Here is a 22,787-nt window from a genome sequence, read left to right on the forward strand (position 1 = left end):
ACTTACGTTACAGACAGGTGAACCATCAAGATTTAAAACAAACAATCCATTCACAATGGGTGCAAAAGCCATAAACATATCATTCTTAGAGATCACACAACCATTGTTTTCACTCGCAAATGAATAACCATCCTTCATCAAGCATGAAGGAGACAAAATATTTTGACTTAAACTAGGAACGAAATAACAATTATTCAACTCCATAATAAATCCTGACGGGAGGTGGAGTTGCATTGTCCCGACGGTCAAAGCAGCAACTCTTGCATTATTGCCCATGCGGAAATCAACTTCTCCTCTTTCCACGCTTCTACTTCTTATCATTCCCTACATCAAATTGCAAATATGAGCAACCGATCCGGTATCAAATACCCAAGAATTAATAATTGTATCAGCGAGAAATATGTTGTGTGTAACATTAATAACAAGCGTACCTGAGGTGGAAGTAGTCTTACTTCCGCCATTCTTCAACGAAGCTAGGTACTGCTTGCAATTTCTCTTCAGTGACCAAGTTCATGACAGTAAAAGCACACTTTGTCTGGAGCAGGTCCAGGTCCAGCTTTAACCTTGGGCGCTGGGTTTGGCTTGGACGTTCCAGCCTTGCCCTTCTTCTTCCAAGAATCGCCCTTCTTCTTAAGGCTAGGCTTGTTCTGTATAGCCATCACATGGCTGCTACTAGCCCTTTTGTTGATGTCAGCCTCTTCTATTTTAAGCATACCACACAGCTCATTCAGACCCTTCTCCATCCCATGCATATGCTAGTTCGAGATGAAGTTCCCAAAGCTAGGCGGAAGAGACGAAAGAATGAAATCAGTGGCCAACTCTTGGCATAGTGGGAAGCCCAGCTTCTCCAACCGTTGAGTGTAACCAACCATCTTGATTACGTGTGGTCCTATTGCTGTGCCTTCTGCTAGCTTGCTCTCCACAAAGGCCTTAGACACATTGAACCTTTCAGTCCTGGCCTGTGTTTGGAACATGTCTCTAAGCGCCATGATCATATTATGCACCTCATGGTTTGTTTCGAACTGCATTTGCAGCTCGGGTTCCATGCAAGCAAGCATAAGGCAGCTTACTTCGAGGTTAGCATCACATGCTTTCTTGTAAGAATTCTTAGCAGCAGCAGGTGCATCATCAGCAGGTTCTTCTGGTAGTGGGTTGTTTAGAACAACTTCCTTTTCCTTAGCCCTGAGAACAATTCTCAGGTTACGGATCCAATCCGAGTAGTTTGTTCCATTCAACATATCCTTCTCAAGGACCGAACGCAAAGCAAACGGTGTAGTGCTGCTAGGTGCCATTTAATCTACAACAAAAGTAATGCAAAAGACACTAAGACAAACGTATCCATGATAGAGCAAATCACATTAAACTATTTTAACAAAATCTACTCCCACTAAAATCAATATCCCTCTACTGATACTTAGTGATTCAGGATCCACAACTAACAAGTCTACTAGTGAGCTTTAGCATCACCACTAGCAAACAAGGTAGATCGGTAAGCAACTTCTTGCTAATCATATCACATACGACTCCTGTTGTTGGGTGACATCTCCATGGTGAGGGATCGTTCTACCAATTGTACAAGACATGGGACAATGCAAGTTTTAGTTGGGAGGGCATACTAACTTAAACTTTGTGAGGGATCGTTCTACTTCTAACATCACAGCATGCAGAAAGTAAAACATAAACAGAATACCATTCACACAGTTGTGACACAGTATGACCCATTTTCTTATGGTGATCTCCATCTCCACAGAACTTGTTCACCATGGTGATCTCCATCTCCATGTTTCATGTGCGCCATCCTTCTAGTGATGAGTCCTCCAAGAACTAGAACATGCTATTACGCCTAATAGCTAGTAAAGAAGCTAGTAATGAAGATTACATAGTTGCTTGGATCATCACAGATTGGTACGCAGACCATTAAATACATTAAAGTGACAACACATATGGCTCCAGCCGTGTTGCCGTACACACGACACGCAGATCACGAATGAGTTACACACATGCATCATATACACAAAGGGCCATACTGATCACAAGATACATACATCCTGCAAAACAGAGTTAGGCGTTCTAACGTTCCAAACTTCGAAGGCCCAAAACTCCATATTGCAAGCCAAATTTGGAAAATCTAATTTTTTCGAAAACGCCAAAGCCGTTGAACTTCATGTGTAACTTTTTCTATAGATCAATTTTTATATAAAATTCGCCCCGATCCGAGATCGTACCGAAAAGTTATGGCTGATTTACCGAAGCACACGCACACGGCAAAATCCCGACCCGGTAGTAGATCCAATCTACTATAGCACATCTCATGCGCCTGGCGTATGAACCTAGATTTCATTTCGACCAATCACATTGATCTTCGCTCGCTGCAACTGGTATTACGTGTATCACCGATGGCGGAAATCCGACCGGCAGGAGTATGTCGTTACACAACCATTGCAGCAAGAACACGAAACCAGGACATAGATCAAACTGAAAACTCGCATATCTCCATATGCACACATCCGGAATCCAAAACAAAGCAGCTAAGGCTCTGATACCACTGTAGGGATACGAGGTAGGCTACACTAGCGCAAATCAAAATTTCTACCGCGTAATCCAGGAAAATTGCCCACGTTATTAGTTCAACATCTCCATGTTCATGACTTGTGAAATATAGTCATCAACTAATACATGTGCTAGTCTAATATTCATGTGTGTCCTCACATGAACTCCGACTAGGGACAACTTTAGAATAACCATACAAGTAAAGAGTTTCACATACAATTCACATAATTGCAAATCAATTCAAGGAGCCTTTAATGGATATTCAAGGAACACAATATAAATCATGGATACAAATGGAATATCATCATCTCTATGATTGCCTCTAGGGCATACCTCCAACAAAACTTGCGGACTAACCCCTAGGTCTAGGGTTTAATCGTGTAAAGGTCCCGGGTTTTAACACTAAAGCCCCTGGTTCATCTTTCCCAAAAACAATTGGGTCCTCAGGCGCAAGGGCGGCGGCGGCGGGTAAAATCCCGGCGATGCGCCGGCGACCTTGGGACGGTGAGTGGCCGGGAGGGCTTACGGGCTCACCCTGGTCCGGTTTGAAGCGGTTGGGGGTGACGGGGAGGCTTGGCCGGGGCAGAACGGTGAAAGGCAGGAAGCTTTGGGTGGCGGCGAGGTCCGGCGGTGTTCCGGCTGTTGGGATACGAGGTAGGCTACGCTAGCGCAAAACAAAATTTTTCTACTACGTAAACCAGGAAAACTGCCGTATATGGATCATGGGATTACCACTCGACGCACTGGTGCGGAAGATGTAGAATCGCGTCAGGGCAGCGAAGTCGACCAGCATAGTCGGACACGTAGTCGATCACGTCGACGTCAAGTAGCTCCTAAGCAGCTCGTCCACATGCAGCAAGGTCGTCCTCGTGCCGCGGCTCGTCGGCAGCTCGTCGTCGGCTCGTCGTGGCTCATCGGCGGCTCGTCGTGGCTCATCGGCGGCTCGTTGTGGCTCGTCCAAGTGCTGTAGGTGCAACACCTCCAAGATATCTACACGTGCAGGGAGGAAGTGTCGTAAGCTGGACTGCTAGGTCCGCGAGTTGCAACAAGGTGAGGGCGTGGGAGGCACGGCAGATGTGTTTTCGACCAAAGGATGAAACCCTAGGGCACCCCACCCCTCTATTTATAGAGGTTCCTGACAGGTCTCTTGGTTCGAGGCCCATTAGTACTTCTAAACCTAATCCAGCTCGGATCATATCCAAATTGGGCTTCCAGCCCCTTAAGTGTGTGACCCTATGGGTTCGGATACATGTAGACATGGCCCGAGTACTCCTACTCGACCCAATAGTCGGTAGAAGCCTCTAGCAAGACGTGCCAACTCCTATACGAACACGAAGATCATATCAGATGAATCGTTACAACATCATGTACATGCTATTCCCTTTGCCTCGCGATATTTGGTCTAGCTTCAAGCCGACCGCTCTTTCTCGATCCTGTGATTCGGAATCCCTTTGTAGGTTAACTCTTAACCATATGTAGCATGGCCATGCATTTCCGGATCCGATCACTCGAGGGGCCCAGAGATATCACTCTCAATAAGAGAGGGGCAAATCCCATCTTGATTGACCATGCCTCACAGCATGCTTCTTGACAAACCCAAAAGCTACCTTTTTAAGTACCCTATTACAATGTAGCGTTTGATAGCCCGTAAGTAAGTCGATCCACATCTTGAGTACATGCGACAATCTGAGGTCTAAGGACAAAGTGTACATATTGTGTAAAGAGAGAACTACATCTCATGTTGGATCAGTCCTAGCACAGGTCTCTACATATGCCTACATTATTAGTTTGACATCTCCATGTTCATGACTTGTGAAACATAGTCATCAACTAATACATGTACTAGTCTAATATTCATGTGTGTCCACACATTAACTCCAACTAGGGACAACTTTTAGAATAACCATACAAGTAAAGAGTTCCACATACAATTCACATAATTGCAGATTAATTCAAGTAGCATTTAATGAATATTCAATGAACACAATATACAAATCATGGATACAATCAGATACCATCATCTCTATGATTGCCTCTAGGGCATACCTCCAACACCGGTGACGGTGGTGCTTCTCGCGGGCAACAAGCAAGCTCTAGAGCTGCGCGAGAGGTTGGTGAAGCGGCTGGTGGTGTTGGCAAGGTGCGGGGTCGGGCGGAAGGGGGAGCTCCACGGAGAGCTCAGGCGGTGGCACGGGGAGTGGAAACAGGGAAGGCGCGGCGAGGTTCGGGCGAGCGGGGAAGGGGGCACCGGCGGTGCTGGGTTCCTATTTATAGGGCCAGGGCAGAGTGGCGAATGAGGTAGGGTTGTGGCTCTGGCAGGCGAGACTAGAGGGAAGCCGAGCGTTGCTGTGGTCATTAATGGCGACAGCGCCATAGGTGGACAGGCGAAAGGGAAGGAGCACGACAGGCGAGGTGACATTGTGAGCGACGCGAAGCAAGCGTGCGTGGGGCAAGCGGCTCTACTGGGGCACGCTACTGGCGAGGCGGGGGAGGAGCTGTCATGGCCTACGCGGTGGTTGGTGGAGGCGGCAGCATTGCGGGGCGTGCGCATGGGCAGCATGACCGGGGTTTGACGGGAGGGCTGGAAGGCATTGGGGCGCGCGGTCGGAGATCCGGGTGGGGCGGATGCGCGTGCGAGCAGAGGCGGCACTGGCGCGGCAGCAGCCTGCTTCGGCTGCGGAGTGGCCGGGGCAGCGGCGGAGCTACGGGGAGCGCGCCTGGCACGGTTGGCGAGGCCTCGGGTGAGATGAGATGGGGCGGAGGGGCTGCAGGGCGTCACTGCTCGCGAGTGGGGGAACGGGCACGTCGATCCATCTTATTGCGACCGGCGACTGGGCAAGGCGGCGCTTGCCGGTGAGGCCACGCCACGCGGTGGCGGCGCTCGGGAGCGCGATGCATGCGCGCTCGGGCGCGCTCTGGCCGACGGATGCGCGGGATCTTTTGCCAGGCCCGTCTTCGAGCCTCTTGATCTGCCGATTTTCAAACCGCACCACGTTGACCCCCTTTACAGAAGTTGTAGTACATAGACCAAAGTCCAACTTTTGTAATTTGACCGAGTTCAAAATCGTGGTGAATTTGGAGATTCAAAACTTCAAAGTTTGGAGGAACACTGGTTTTCCGGACTTTGGCGAAAAACGGCAGCTTTGACTGGTTTTCAGGGTTCTGGGCTGACTTGAGCTACACTTTTGGAAAGCTTCGGAGGTGAATTGGACCAAGGTCCAATTAACAAAGTTGTTGTAGAAACTCAGTTCTCAAACTCTTATAAAGGGAGTTTCCATTGTTCTATTCAACTTTTAAGAGATAAAGCCACCCTAAAGTGCCAGGTTGGGCTGATCTCCAGACTTAGCCGGAATTGCTAAAGGAGGCTGAGTTGACCAAACTAACTGACTTTGACCTAGATTTCGAAGGTCTTTGGGGTAGATTTGAAACTTTCTCCTTAAAGCAAAGTTGTTAAGGTCCCGAAGCTCTAAAACTTTGGTATAGGTCTCAGCTTAAGTTCATATTAGAAATTTCGAAATATAGAGCCCCAAAGTTGGGACCTTGCTTGTTTTAAAACAAAACAACATAGATTGGTATTTCGGGTTTTTGGAGGGCTTCTGCTCAGATCCAAGCAAGACACCAAAAATAAAAATTGTTAGGAAAAGTGAGTTCTACAACTCTTAGTTGGACAGATTTTTAAGTTCTTAAGCAAAAATTGGAGCTACGGTTTGGGAAGCATTTTAACCTTGTGAGGGGCAAAAGGGTACTTTCACTTGCCTTCTTGTTGCCAAAGCTCTTCTTTAAGCACTAATGACTCGTTTTAAGATTAAAACATAGCTTATTTAATCTAGGTTGTTACAGACATGTAGTAGAAAACAAAAGCATAGTTCCTAGTTTTCCTTGTAAAGTCTTCCAAAAATGACTAATAAATTTAGCATCACGATCAGAAACAACTGTGTTGGGCATACCATGCAAATGAATAATTTCTCGAAAGAACAAATTAGCAATAAGAGTAGCATCATCAGTTTTATGATATGGTATAAAATATGCCATTATAGAAAATCTATCAACAACCACAAACACACTATCACATCCCTTCCTAGTCCTTAGCAATCCCAACACAAAATGCATAGAAATATCTTCCCAAGGAGCGCTAGGAACAGGTAGAGGCAAATACAAATAGTGTCGATTTAACCGTGACTTAGCCTTTTGACATGTCATGCAACGAGCAACAAATCTCTCCACATCTCTTCTCATCTTTGGTCAAAAGAAATGACCAGCAAGTATGTCCTTCGTTTTCTTGACTCCAAAATACCCCATCAAGCCACCTCCATGTGGTTCCTGCAGCAACAACAAACGAACGGAGCTAGCTGGAATGAATAGCTTATTAGCTCTAAAATCAAACCCATCACTAACAAAGAATTTGTTCCATCTTTTCCCATCTTTACAATGCACCAGCACATCTTTAAAATTAGCATCATGAACATATAGTTCTTTAATTGTTTCTAATCCAGAGATTTTATAATCAAGTTGATTCAGCAAGGTATATCTCCTAGACAAAGCATCAGCAATAATACTCTCTTTTCCTTTCTTGTGCTTAATAACATAAGGAGAAGATTCAATAAATTCAACCCACTTAGCATGTCTACAGTTCAATTTTTCTTAACTACGAATATGCTTCAAAAATTCATGATCAGAATGAATAACAAATTCTTTGGGCCACAAGTAATGCCGCCATGTTTCTAATGTGTGAACTAGAGCATACAATTCTTTATCATAAGTAGAATAATTCAGAATAGGCCCACTCAATTTTTCACTAAAATACGCAACAGGTTTACCCTCTTGTAACAAAACACCACCCAATCTAATTCCACTAGCATCACATTCAAGCTCAAAAGTCTTATTAAAATCAAAAAGTTGGAGGAGGGGTGCATGTGTCAACTTATCTTTCAGCATGTTGAAGGAGTTCTCTTGTACTTTGCCCCAACTAAAAGGCACTCCCTTCTTCGTAAGTCATTCAAAGGTGCAGCAATGGTGCTGAAGTCCTTCACAAAACAGCGATAGAAACCAGCAAGTACTAGGAAACTCCGCACCTATGTAGTAGTCTTTGGTACAGGCCATCCCTGTATAGCATCTACCTTGGCTTGATCAACCTCAAGTCACTGTGGACTCACAACATTGGTAAGAAAAGGTACACAATCGGTGCAAAAGGTGAAATTCTCAAGGTTACCAAATAAATGTGCATCTCGTAAAGCATTAAAAACAACACGTAAGTGATCAAGATGTTCATCCATAGATTTGTTGTAAATCAATATATCATCAAAATAGACTCCAACAAATTTTCTAATGAAAGTACGCAAAACCTTATTCATTAATCTCATGAAATTATTAGGTGCATTAGTTAACCCAAAAAGCATGACTAACCAGTCATATAAACCAAATTTAGTTTTGAAAGCAGTTTTCCATTCATCTCCCAATTTTATACGAATTTGGTGGTACCTACTACGCAAATCAACTTTGAAAAAACAAAACAACACCACTCAATTCATCAAGCATATCATCCAAACGTGGAATAGGGTGTCGATATCGAATGGTGATATTATTAATAGCTCTACAATCAACACATACGCCATGTTCCATCTTTCTTAGGCACTAAAATAACCGGAACAATACAAGGGCTAAGAGAGTCATGTACATAACTTTTGTCAAGTAGTTCTTTCACTTGTCGCTGAATTTTTTTCATTTCTTCCGAATTTGTCCTGTATGGTGCACGGTTGGCAAAGATGCACCAGGAATAAGATCAATTTGGTGCTCAATACCTCGTATTGGTGGCAGCCCCACTGGTATCTCACTTGGAAAAATATCAGAATACTCCTACAAAATGTTAGCAACATCAAGGGGCAAAGAATGTTGCATATCATGAATTGAAATTAAAGCATCCTTTCACACCAAAGCATAGGCAACAGAAGTGGAAGCAACCAGTAATATCAGATTTAGTAGCAAGCAAGTAATGTCCTTTCAATCTTATCTCATCTTTCTTACTACTAACAGATTTGGCATTTTTATCGCTCTCAATTTTAATTTTTGTAGCTTTAGCAACATCATCACGCACAATAGCTTCAGGAGACATAGGAACCAAAATAATTTTCTTATCATGGTGTATGATGGAATATTGATTTGATCTACCATGATGCATACAATTCGTATCAAATTGCCATGGTCTACCTAACAGAATATTTCAAGCTTCCATAGGCACAACATCATATTCAACAACATCATGATATGATCCAATAGCAAAATTAATTCGCACCAGTCTAGTTTCCTTAACCTTACCACTTTTAGTACCCTATCTCAGTTGTTACAACTTATTTAACAGATCACGTGCATAGTAAGAAGGAACAAATCTAGCCCGCATGACCTATTTCAAAAGCATCCCAAGTTTGTGGCATGTTATTATGATTTTTCTTGGCATCTTCTATCAACCAAATAGAAGCAAAAGCAGTAAACTAACTAGTAGCAGCCCTAACACATGTATTTTAAGGAAATTCATGACATGCAAACTTTTGATCAACAATAATTTCCCAAGCAATGTATGCATTAGGATCATATTTACCATCAAAAGGAGGTATCTTAAATTTTATCTTACTAAAAGCATCATCATTATTATGTACCTCGCGTCGTCGATAACCACCCATACCTCTACGATTATTACATAGCTGTCGGCGATCATGAGCGTCTTGGTCATCTTATTCAGTATCAGCATCCCAATTGTTCTGGACACGCTCATCCTTCTTGTTATCTCCATCATGCCCATTAGTAGTTTTGGCATGCATCTCATCAAAGCACCTCAAAATAGTAGCAAGACTTTTGTCAATACGAGCAACCGATGTCTCCAACCTTGTAAGCTTTGTGTTGGTGGCAAGCTGTGTGGCCTCCAACTACCCAGTCTTGTCATTCGTCACCTGCAAATCATCATAAAGCCCTTCTGTGTACAGCTTCACCTGTCTTTCAAAATGTTGTATGATGCTCTTGGTGCGAGGCGAATGTTGCATACTGCACCAATCTTGGAACCTATCATGGTTAAAAGAATAGTGGAAACAAGAAAACAGGTGATGAAATAAAAGCCCTACAGCTATTAGGATGTAGCTACTGCAAGGCACTCACTCTCAACCTGTTTTACAAGCTCTTACCAATTCTTACCTTGCTCAACAAGAGGGGACAGCAACCAACAAGTCTGCAACCGTGGAACGAAGTGTATCGATACTGCAGCAACAAAACCTGTCAAGCTGTAGTCAAAATATGTGGAGCTGTAGGTGGGCTGAAGCAAGGAAGTACTAGCACCACGTTAGTTACTAAAGCAATCTGAATAATTGTTGAACGGTGGTACTGTGCTAGTCCTAGCCTAGACCGTGCTAGAGGTGCGAGCCTGGACACAAAAGAAATCACAATACACCATCGGGAAACAATAGAGAAGCACAATGAAAACCCCTTTTCTTCCTATTTTCTTTCATTCTTTTCTTTTTCTTTCTTTTCTATTTTTTTCCTATTTTTTCAGGGGATCCTCAAAACTGATTATATAAACAAAAAGACTTCACAAGAGTCACACACCACACAAGCTTTCTCTCTCTCTCTCTCTCTCTCTCTCTCTCTCTCTCTCGCGCGCGCGCGCGCTGGAGTAAGCCGAGCCAAAATGTATATGCACAATGTGGAGGAGTCGAGTATAGGTATGGACTGTGCTGCCTTTCTGGAACACTTCAATATATGTAGCACAAGTGCAAACAACAACAATATTTGGTAACTTGGCGCAGCAACCAATTCCAGCTCAAAACCGATTCCAACTCGGTCTTTAACAAGATTAGGACTGCTAATATGGATATGAAGAACTGCTGTGTGATTAATATGGATATGAAGAACAGCAGGCAACACGGCCAAACAACCAACTCGTACTTGAGCTGCTAACTGATTCCAACTCAGTCTTTAACAAGATCAGGACTCGATCTCAACCAACCCTAGCACAAGGACGTGCACGGTTAGCCGAGTCCACGTCGGACTTGAACTCCAAACTGCACTCAGATTCGGCCAACAGAGAAATCAAAAGGTAGCACATGGCTGTGACTAGAACGTGATAAGAACTCGAAACTCTAAAGGACTAAAACTAAGACCAGCAACTTGACACAACCGATGCAACCGAAAACTCAACAAGCCCTAACTAAGCAGTGCTAGCAAAGGCTCAAAGGGTTTATAAGATTGCAGGTAAACTAATCTATTGTTTTTTTTGCTTTTTCTGGACTATAGGAAAATGAAAACAGCGAAGGATTGGAAGTCTCTCACTGATAAACCTTGCTCTGATTACTAGCTGATAGGTACCCGCTAGGGTTGATTCCCGATCTTTCGATGAGAGGACGTGGGATAGTTCGATTGGTGGATGTCCTCATCATGTCCCTCCCTGTCAACTGAAGAAAAAGAAACAAAATTTGCAGAGAAAGACGATGTTTGTGATTAGAGTTGCAAACACGGTTCCATGTGTATAGTTACTTATTTTCATTGTGTAACAGCTCTAATCTTTATTAAGATAAGCATGCCATCATATGCATCATTAAGCATTAATCAAGGTTTAGTTTATATTTAAAACTTCCTTGTTGTGGCCTCAATTTTTGGCCTACAGATGGTCCGCCCTTGGTGACCGAATAGTCTGCCATTCAACCACATCGCCAACCAAGCCTCTGCACAACTTTTCAACATGTGCTAATTTTGTACTGTAGATGATCCACCCCTGAGGTGCGGATGGTCCGCCATTCAAACTCAAAAACCATATCGAATTTGTCTAGTTTTGCCAAAAGGATCCGCATTTGACCGGCGGACAGTCCGCCCAACGGTGCCACCGTTAAGTTGTTGCAAGTGAACTGCAACCGGGGGCTGTTTTTGGGTACTTCTTCCCCATGGACGGAGGTGCAGTGGAAAGGGAATAGATGGCCATGGCTTTAGGAAGGGCGCTATTGGTATATAGTGTTAACCTTCTTATTTTGAGTTGTATCGTATGATGAGCGTGATGATAGAACCTTCCGCTGCAAACTCTATGAACTTGTTATATATGTGAACTTGAACCTCTTTATGTAATGTGATGGACTATGTATGGATTCCTGTATGCTGATGATGTTATATTGTTGTGCTTGTGAGGTGTGTATAAATCTTTGGCAATGCTCATGACAAATCTCAAGGATGATTGGAGTTATTCTTATTTAGTTGAGTTGATCAAAAGATGATGACTTGATTAAATGGGTGTAACTTGCAGGTTCCTCACACATTGTGTCATTAATTGTTTCTTCTCTATATAGTTACTTGTGAATTGTGATAGAAGACATGCAATGTCAACTGGAGTGAATCTTTTGGTGGATGCATGACTGTGAAAGGGTTGCTAGATATTGGCATGTATATAAAAAAATACTCTGATGTGTAGAGGGAATAATAGATAGTTTGTATGATGCTCCTCTCTTTGCTACAATAATATGATCAAAATGTTTTTTTACTTGTAAGCATATTTTGAAAATTTTACTTGATCTTGAGGAATATATAGGCAATGCATTGTGAAGGGACCGTGACACCCTAAGAGGGGGATGAATTGGGTGTTCTTAAAATCTAAGGCTCCAAGCACATATAAAAACCTATTTCAATTTCGATCTAGATGTGCACTAGGTTTTTCTATGTGTTTCTATCTCTACCGTAAAAGAGTTTTGCACCCTAAGTTACAATCCTATGAACTACACATGGAAATTTTAGGAAAGGTAAACGTGGAAAGTAAGTGCAATAAGAAATGCGGAAGGTAAATGAGGTAGAGAAGGCAAACTCCCGGCGTGGCGACATGGTGATTTTTACCGAGGTATCATAAAGCAAAGTTTTCCACTAGTCCTCGTTGTTGGAGCCCCTCTCAAAGGGAATGTCCGCACAAGGGCATAAACTCCCCGATCAAGTAACTTCATAGGATAGCCGGTGGGCCTTCCCCACACGCAAGTGGGTTGCCACCTAGCCTCTCCCGGATGCTCCTTGCCTTTCTTCACTTGGTAGAGCTTCGGCGAAATGCCGAGAGCCTCTCCTCCCTCTCACAAGCACCGGCGCCCACTCCACAAATGCAGTTGGAGGGTCTCGCAAGCTTACAAGCCCCAGATTTACAACTCTTGGTGCGCGCAAGCCCCAAAACAAAGGAGGTGTGCAAACCTCACCTAACTCTAGGTTAAACCCTAAAGCAATGCGCTAAAAGGCCTAAACTAGCACTAACCAAGACCTAAGTCTTATGCTAATTGCCTTAATCTTCTCTTTAGCACTTTGGTGGATAGAGCACTTGTGTGTATGTGAGAACCAAGCCTATAGCTTCTCCAAGCTCTAACACCCCTCAAATACTTGGATAATGGAATATATATAGCCCCAACTCCAAGAACTAGCCATTACATAGCCATTGTAACTTTCTGCGTACCACCGACTCATTCAATGCCTTGATCAATGTACCCACCGTATGAATCGGTAAGGCCCAAATTATACTCCAAAACTTACAGAGCTGATTTTGAGCTGATGCTGAGCCGAGCCGACAATCACCGACTGATTCGGTGATGGTTACTGTAGCCACCATATGAATCGGTGGTAACATACATGCTTGATCCTGCCACTGTTCTGTGGTCACTGACTGAATCGGTGATGGTCATTGTTCCCATAGAATGGTAACAGTGCACGCTTGACCCTAGCATTGTCCAGTGGTCACCAACTGAATCGGTGATGGTCACTATTCCCATCGAATGACTCGATGGTAACAGTGCACTGTAACACCCTGTCCTCCAAAGCTGCACCGCCCAGGCCTTCTAAGGGGTGGGCACACTTACACATAACAATCTACTTACACTTTTGTCCTTACTTCGTGTAAAAGGGTTAACCTGAAGGTGTTATGGCTAGAAGACAGAGGCTTATAAGTTGGCCCACCCTTGCTCAACTAGCAAGGTGGTACTAAACAGGCGCACTTGTGCTGATGGACCACTACTGGCCAACCAAATTGGGTCGGGCATCACATACACCCCCCTCAAAGAACCCGACGTCCTCGTCGGTCCAACTCACCTACACTTGGGCACATGTCTAGGAATGTTCCCTCTTAGCGCATGACCGTACGTCTAGTGCCGGCACCATATGCCATGCCATGTGTCCCATCCAGAGCCCACACGCGTCATGCGCCATATGCCCGCACACTGATCCTTACGCGCAACCATGAGGGTCGGCTTTAATACCACTTGTAACACCCCGTCCTCCAAAGATGCACTGTCCAGCCCTTCCGAGGGGCGGGCACGTGTACACATAGCACCATACTTACACTTTCGTTCTTGCTTCGTGTAAAAGAATTAACCCAAAGGTGTTATGGATGGAAGACAAAGGCTTAAAATTGGCTCCACCCTTACTCAACTACCAAGGTGGTACTAACACATGCACACCTATGCTCATGGGCCACTACTGGGCCAACCAAATTGGGCCGAGCGTCACATGCCTGTGGTCATCGACTGAATCGGTGACACTTCCTGTTCCCAGAGTATGAGTCGGTGGAATGTGTCGGTGCACATTTCCAGCAGGATTCGCTTCAAATCTTCATGTGTCCTTGTCCCGATTTCATTACCATCATTTGTACTATCATTTGGATGCCATAGAATTCTTCTAAGTCTTTATTTTTCTTCTCATTTTGATGGTTTTGTAAATTATCCTTGGGACTGTTGGGATACGAGGTAGGCTACACTAGCGCAAATCAAAATTTCTACCGCGTATAACCAGTAAGAACTGCCGTATAAGGATCACGGGATTACCACTCAACGCACTACTGGTGCGGAAGATGTAGATATGCGTCGGTGCAGTGAAGACGATCACATAGTCGTACGTAGTCGATCACGTCCAGCAGCTCCTCAACAGCTCGTCCACGTGCAGCAAGATCACCTCCGGTACCGCGGCTCGTCGTCGGCTCGTCGTGGCTCGTCGGCGGCTCCTCGGTGGCTCGTCCAAGTGCTGCAGGCGCAACACCTCCAAGGTATCCACACGTGCGGGAAGGAAGCGTCGCAAGCCGGACTGCTAGATCCGCGAGTTGCAACAGGCGAGGGCGTGGGAGGCGCGGCAGGTGTGTTTCGCCAAAAGGTGTAAACCCTAGGGCGCCCCCACCCCTCTATTTATAGAGGTTCCTGATGGGCCTCTAGATCCGAGGCCCATTAGTACTCCTAAACCTAATCCAACTCGGATCAGATCCGAATTGGGCTTCCAGCCCCTTAAGTGTGTGACCCTATGGGTTCGGATACGTATAGACATGGCCCGAGTACTCCTACTCGGCCCAATAGTCGGTAGCGGCCTCTAGCAAGATGTGCCAACTCCTATACGCACACGAAGATCATATCAGACGAACCATCACAACATAATATACATGCTATTCCCTTTGCCTCACGATATTTGGTCTAGCTTCAAGCCGACCGCTCTTTCTCGATCCTGTGATTCGGAATCCCTTTGTAGGTTAACTCTTAACCGTACGTAGCATGGCCATGCATTTTCGGATCCGATCACTCGAGGGGCCCAGAGATATCACTCTCAATCAGAGAGGGGCAAATCCCATCTTGATTGACCATGTCTCATAGCATGCTTCTTGACAAACCCGAAAGCTACCTTTATAACTACCCTGTTACGGCGTAGCGTTTGATAGCCCCTAAGTAGGTCGATCCACATCTAGAATACATGCGACAATCTCAGGTCTAAGGACAAAGCGTATATGTTGTTTAAAGAGAGAACTACTTCTCGTGTTGGGTCAGTCCTAACACATGTCTCCACATGTGTCCACATTATTAGTTCAACATCTCCATGTCCATGACTTGTGAAACATAGTCATCAACTAATACATGTGCTAGTCTAATATTCATGTGTGTCCTCACATGAACTCCGACTAGGGACAACTTTAGAATAACCATACAAGTAAAGAGTTTCACATACAATTCACATAATTGCAAATTAATTCAAGTAGCCTTTAATGGATATTCAATGAACACAATATACAAATCATGGATACAAATGGAATATCATCATCTATATGATTGCCTCTAGGGCATACCTCCAACAGTCTCCCACTTGCACTAGAGTCAATCTAGAAGGTACCTAATACCCATAGCTCTTACATGCGCATCATGCTTAGCCTGCGGGAGTGGTTTTGTCAACGGATCAGAAATGTTCAGATCCGTGTGTATTTTGCATATCTTGATCTCACCCCGGTTAACGAAGTCTCGAATGAGATGAAATCGCCGCATTACGTGTTTGTTCTTCTGGTGGTTCCTTGGCTCCTTTGCTTGCGCAATTGCCCCATTGTTATCACAGTAGAGATTCAATGGGCTGGACGCATTCGGGAACACACCAAGCTCAATGAGGAAATTCCTTATCCAAACACCTTCCTTCGCGGCTTCCGAAGCCGCGATGTACTCGGCTTCTGTCGTAGAATCGGCCACCGTCTCCTGCTTGGAACTCTTCCAACTAACAGCACCACCATTTAGCGTGAACACAAATCCTGATTGTGACTTTGAATCATCTCTGTCGGTTTGGAAACTAGCATCGGTGTAACCTGTTACAACGAGCTCCTCCTGACCTCCATAGACGAGGAACATATCTTTAGTCCTTCTCAAGTACTTAAGAATGTTTTTCACCGCTGTCCAGTGACTCTCACCTGGATCAGATTGGTGTCTGCTTGTCATACTTAGCGCATATGAAACATCTGGGCGAGTACTTATCATTGCATACATGATAGATCCAATAGCCGAGGCATATGGCACTCTACTCATGCGATCCCGCTCATCAGCAGTCGAAGGACACTGAGTCTTGCTGAGATGTATGCCATGTGACATAGGCAAGAACCCTTTCTTTGCCTCTTCCATGCTGAACCGCTTCAACACTTTGTCAATATAAGTATCTTGGCTCAGACCTATAAGCCTTCTCGATCTATCTCTATAGATCTTAATCCCCAGAATATATGCCGCTTCCCCTAAGTCCTTCATCGAAAAACTATTTTTCAGTGAAGTCTTTACGGACTCAAGCATAGGAATGTTATTTCCAATCAGTAATATGTCATCCACATATAAGATTAGAAATACTACAGAGCTCCCACTAACCTTCTTGTAAACACAAGACTCTTCTTCGTTCTTGGTGAAGTCAAACCCTTTGACCACTTCATCAAAACGAATGTTCCAACTCCTAGATGCTTGCTTCAATCCATAAATGGATCTCTGAAGCTTGCATACCTTTCCAGCATTTTTCGGATCGACAAAACCCTCGGGCTGTATCATATACACGTCCTCAGCTAGGTTTCCATTCAGGAAAGCTGTCTTGACATCCATCTGCCATATCTCATAATCGAAATATGCAGCTATAGCTAGAATAATCCGAATGGACTTAAGCATCACTACGGGCGAGAAGGTCTCGTCGTAGTCAACTCCTTGAACTTGTCGAAAACCTTTTGCGACAAGTCGTGCTTTATAGATGTGAACATTTCCATCCATGTCCTTTTTCTTCTTATAGATCCACTTGCACTCTATGGCTTTAACACCATCAGGCGGGTCAACCAAGTTCCAAACTTGATTGTCTCCCATGGACTCTATTTCGGATTGCATGGCACTCTGCCATTTTTCGGAGTCTGGGTCCATCATTGCTTCTGCATATGTCGCAGGCTCATCATTGTCCAATAATAATATTTCTCGCATTTTGCGGAGCCTTGCTGACCTTCGTGGTTGTGGCGGTGCTTCTCTTGCCATGGGTATCTCAACTTGTTCTGCTACGTTAGCATCACTCATTGATTCTTGCCCGATTGGCTCATCTTGAACTTCTTCAAGATGCACTGTCTTTCCACTCTTTTCTCCTTTGAGAAACTCTTTCTCTAGGAAAACCCCGTTCCGAGCGACAAACACTTTGCCTTCTGATTGGTTGTAGAAATAATATCCCAAAGTTTCCTTTGGATATCCCACGAAAATGCACTTATCCGACTTGGGTGTGATCTTGTCCGACTGAAATCGCTTGACAAACACTTCACATCCCCAAATCTTTAGAAAAGACAAACTAGGAACCTTTCCAGTCCATATCTCATATGGTGTCTTAACTACGGATTTAGATGGTACCCTATTAAGTGTGAAAGCTGCTGTTTCTAGAGCGTATCCCCAAAATGACAACGGTAGGTCCGACTGGCTCATCATTGATCGAACCATGTCTAACAAAGTTCGATTACGTCGCTCGGATATACCGTTTCTCTGAGGTGTTCCAGGCGGCGTAAGTTGTGGAACAATTCCGCAACTCTTTAGATGATTGCTAAACTCGTGGCTCAAATACTCGCCTCCACGATCAGATCGTAAGGCCTTAATTTTCTTGCCACGCTGATTTTCAACCTCATTCTGAAATTCCTTGAACTTTTCAAAGGTTTCAGACTTGTGCCTCATCAAGTAGACATAGCCATATCTACAAAAATCATCAGTGAAAGTTATGAAGTATTGGAATCCTCCTCTAGCCGTCGTGCTCATTGGTCCGCATACATCACTATGTACGAGTTCCAACAAGTCTACTGCTCTCTCAGGAAATCCTGTGAAAGGCGTCTTGGTCATCTTGCCTAGCAAGCAAGCCTCGCATGTCTCGTATGATTCAAAATCAAACGAAGTTAGAAGTCCATCAGAATGGAGCTTCTTCATGCGCTTTTCACTTATATGACCCAAACGACAATGCCACAAGTAGGTAGGACTCAAATCATTAGGCCGAGGCCTTTTAGCACTTATATTACAGACAGGTGAACCATCAATATTTAAAACAAACAATCCATTCACAATGGGTGCAAAAGCCATAAACATATTATTCTTAGAGATCACACAACCATTGTTTTCACTCGCAAATGAATAACCATCCTTCATCAAGCATGAAGGAGATAAAATATTTCGACTTAAACTAGGAACAAAATAACAATTATTCAACTCCATAATAAATCCTGACGGGAGGTGGAGTTCATCGTCCTGACGGTCAAAGCAGCAACTCTTGCATTATTGCCCACGCGGAAATCAACTTCTCCTCTTTCCACGCTTCTACTTCTTATCATTCCCTGCATCGAATTGCAAATATGAGCAACCGATCCGGTATCAAATACCCAAGAATTAATAATTGTATCAGCGAGAAATATGTTGTCTATAACATTAACAACAAACGTACCTGAGGTAGAAGTACTCTTACTTCCGCCGTTCTTCAACGAAGCTAGGTACTGCTTGCAGTTTCTCTTCCAGTGACCAAGTTCATGACAGTAAAAGCACTCTTTATCTGGAGCAGGTCCAGCTTTAGCCTTGGGCGCTGGGTCTGGCTTGGACACTCCAGCCTTGTCCTTCTTCTTCCAAGAATTGCCCTTCTTCTTAAAGGTAGGCTTGTTCTGTACAGCCATCACATGGCTGGTACTAGCGCTTTTCTTAATGTCTACCTCTGCTATCTTGAGCATACCACACAGTTCATTCAGACCCTTCTCCGTCCCATGCATATGGTAGTTCGAGATGAAGTTCCCATAGCTAGGCGGAAGAGATGAAAGAATGAAGTCAATGGCCAACTCTTTGTCCATTGGGAAGCCCAGCTTCTCCAATCGCTGAGTGTAACCAACCATCTTGATTACATGTGGTCCTACTGCTGCGCCTTCTGCTAACTTGCACTCCAGAAAGGCTTTGGACACATTGAACCTTTCGGTCCTAGCCTGTGTCTGGAACATGTCCTTGAGCACCACGATCATATCGTGTGCCTCATGATTTGTCTCGAACTGCATCTGCAGCTCGGGCTCCATGCAAGCAAGCATAAGGCAGCTTACCTCAAGATTAGCATCAAATGCCTTCTTGTAAGCAGCCTTAACGGCAGCAGATGCATCATCAGCAGGTACTGGTGGTAGTGGGGTGTCTAGAACATCTTCCTTTTTCTCAGCCCTGAGAACAATTCTCAGGTTACGGATCCAATCCGAGTAGTTTGTTCCATTCAACTTGTCCTTCTCAAGGACCGAACGCAAAGCAAACGATGCGGTGGTGTTGCTAGGTGTCATTTAATCTACAACAAAAGTAATGCAAAATACACTAAGACAAACGTATCCATGATAGAGCAAATTACATTAAACTATTTTAACAGAATCTACTCCCACTAAAATCAATATCCCTCTATTGAAACTTAGTGATTCAGGATCCACAACTAACAAGTCCACTAGTGAGCTTTAGCATCACCGCTAGCAAACGAGGTAGATCGGTAAGCAACTTTTGCTAATCATATCACATATGACTCCTGTTGTTGGGTGACATCTCTATGTCTCGGCGCCCAACCTTTATGCCCCAAGGTCCTTAACCGTTAAGATAACCTCGTTAAGCAAACCAACCCTTATGCGTGTAAGTGTCCGACACAAACCCGTCTAGTCAAGGAAAACTAGTGGCACCCTAATTTCATAGACCCACCACTAATTGTACAAGACATGGGACGGTGCAAGTTTTAGTTGGGAGGGCATACTAACTTAAACTTTGTGAGGGATCATTCTACTTCTAACATCACAGCATGCAGAAAGTAAAACATAAACAGAATAACATTCACACAGTTGTGACACAGTATGGCCCGTTTTCATATGGTGATCTCCATCTCCATAGAACCTGTTCACCATGGTGATCTCCATCTCCATGTTCCATGTGCGCCATCCTCCTGGTGATGAGTCCTCCAAGAACTAGAGCATGCTATTACGCCTAATACCAAGAACTCGCATATCTCCATATGCACACATCCCGAATCCAAAACTAAGCAGCTACGGCTCTGATACCACTGTTGGGAAACGAGGTAGGCTACACTAGCGCAAATCAAAATTTCTACCGCGTATAACCAGGAAGAACTGCCGTATAAGGATCACGGGATTACCACTCGACGCACTACTGGTGCGGAAGATGTAGATATGCGTCGGTGCAGTGAAGACGATCACGTAGTCGTACGTAGTCGATCACGTCCAGCAGCTCCTCAGCAGCTCGTCCACGTGCAGCAAGATCGCCTCCGGTACCGCGGCTCGTCGTGGCTCGTCGGCGGCTCGTCGGTGGCTCGTCCAAGTGCTGCAGGCGCAACACCTCCAAGGTATCCACACGTGCGGGAAGGAAGCGTCGCAAGCCGGACTGCAAGATCCGCGAGTTGCAACAGGCGAGGGCGTGGGAGGCGCGGCAGGTGTGTTTCGCCAAAAGGTGTAAACCCTAGGGCGCCCCCACCCCTCTATGTATAGAGGTTCCTGATGGGCCTCTGGATCCGAGGCCCATTAGTACTCCTAAACCTAATCCAACTCGGATCAGATCCGAATTGGGCTTCCAGCCCCTTAAGTGTGTGACCCTATGGGTTCGGATACGTATAGACATGGCCCGAGTACTCCTACTCGGCCCAATAGTCGGTAGCGGCCTCTAGCAAGACGTGCCAACTCCTATACGCACACGAAGATCATATCAGACGAACCATCACAACATAATATACATGCTATTCCCTTTGCCTCACGATATTTGGTCTAGCTTCAAGCCGACCGCTCTTTCTCGATCCTGTGATTCGGAATCCCTTTGTAGGTTAACTCTTAACTGTATGTAGCATGGCCATGCATTTTCGGATCCGATCACTCGAGGGGCCCAGAGATATCACTCTCAATCAGAGAGGGGCAAATCCCATCTTGATTGACCATGTCTCATAGCATGCTTCTTGACAAACCCGAAAGCTACCTTTATAACTACCCTGTTACGGCGTAGCGTTTGATAGCCCCTAAGTAGGTCGATCCACATCTAGAATACATGCGACAATTTTTATGTGTTCTTATCCCGACTTCATTACCATCATTTGTACTATCATTTGGATGCCCTAGAATTCTTATAAGTCTTTCTTTTTCTTCTCATTTTGATGGTTTTGTAAATTATCGTTGGGACCTACAAAACACCTACAAAGGTACATCTCGCAAACATATTAGTTCAAATGACTATATTGTCATTGATCACCAAGATTATTATGATCTATGGCCATTTTCCTTACACGCAATATTATAATTGATGCACGTATATAGCAATCATTTATTCCAGGAGAAAAAAATCAGACTGGATAGATGTGACTTCAAAAGGTGTGACGGGAAGGGACAACAAAAATCCATTCACCTCCGTTTGAACCCTGTGCTTTGCGGACTCGGCGTCGATGTCTCGAATAAGGGGGAAGAGCTTCTTGACACCAGGCTGAACCCTCAGTATCTTCTCCACGAGCACTACACAACGACCAAAAAACAAAAAAAAATGCTTAGAATCTGAGATGATAACCCTGTGGAAGATTATTGAATGTGTCCGTGAAAAATTGAAAACATACCTTTCCCTAGGAAGCCTGTTGAACCTGTGATCAGGATGCTCTTGCCCCTGAAGTATCCTACAACCCCATCGGCATCCAGTTCACTGATCATCTTTGAGTGTGTGAGTGTGTGGATGCGTATCTCAAAAGTTCTGGAGATTTATGCCTCAATCGTGTCTTTAAAGACTTGTTGGGTGATCAGTAGTCAACCGGTATTGTGATTCTTCAGAGGACGGAATTGGCCATGCGTTTATAGGGAAGAGAAGACAAAAATGTTGTTCAGTTGTGAGCTCTATCTGTCCTGGCTAGACGCTACAAATGGTTTAGGTTATTTATCGGGCCGGCAGCAAATTCTTGCATATTTTTTGTATGTATTCAAAATTTACCCACTTACCTCAATCTCACACAACTGTTAGTGAAGAATGAACGCAAGTTCTCGCAAATTTTTTTTGTATGCATTAAAATTTATTGGGCCTTTCTTATTATTGGATTATTCTCATAATATTGCAAATCATATGGAAGAACTATGAGCCATATGGGAGCACCTTTTCATATCGCGCTTTTCCTATCATCTCGTCTACGGCCGTCGACCAAGCCTCGCCCCACCTCCCCATGCCGGCCCCAGCTCCCATGCCGCAACCTCGCGCACCCGCTCCAATGCCTGCTCCTGTACAACACCTACCGGTGATTCGGTCCCAAACTGGGTTCCTCTGTCCGGTTCATTCTCTGAACCTCACTACAGCACACTCGTCGATCTCACCGATCCCGGCAAACTACCACAGTGGGTTTGCCGATCCCAACGACTGCCGTGCTGTCACGGTGGGCAAGTTCCAAAGCCCTCATCGACAATGGCACCTGGTGCCTTGTCCCGCGAACCCTCATCGAAACCCCTCTGAAAATTT

The 22,787-nt window shown here is 44.6% G+C and overlaps 1 pseudogene; it reads right to left on the minus strand.

The window, feature by feature from the left end:
• The window catches only part of LOC101775183, a 49,089-nt pseudogene extending 27,092 nt beyond the window's left edge, over positions 1-21,997 (minus strand).
• Positions 21,998-22,787: the final 790 nt, after the last annotated feature.

This window comes from Setaria italica, chromosome VI (genome assembly GCF_000263155.2).
Source record: "Setaria italica strain Yugu1 chromosome VI, Setaria_italica_v2.0, whole genome shotgun sequence".
NCBI lineage: Eukaryota > Viridiplantae > Streptophyta > Magnoliopsida > Poales > Poaceae > Setaria > Setaria italica.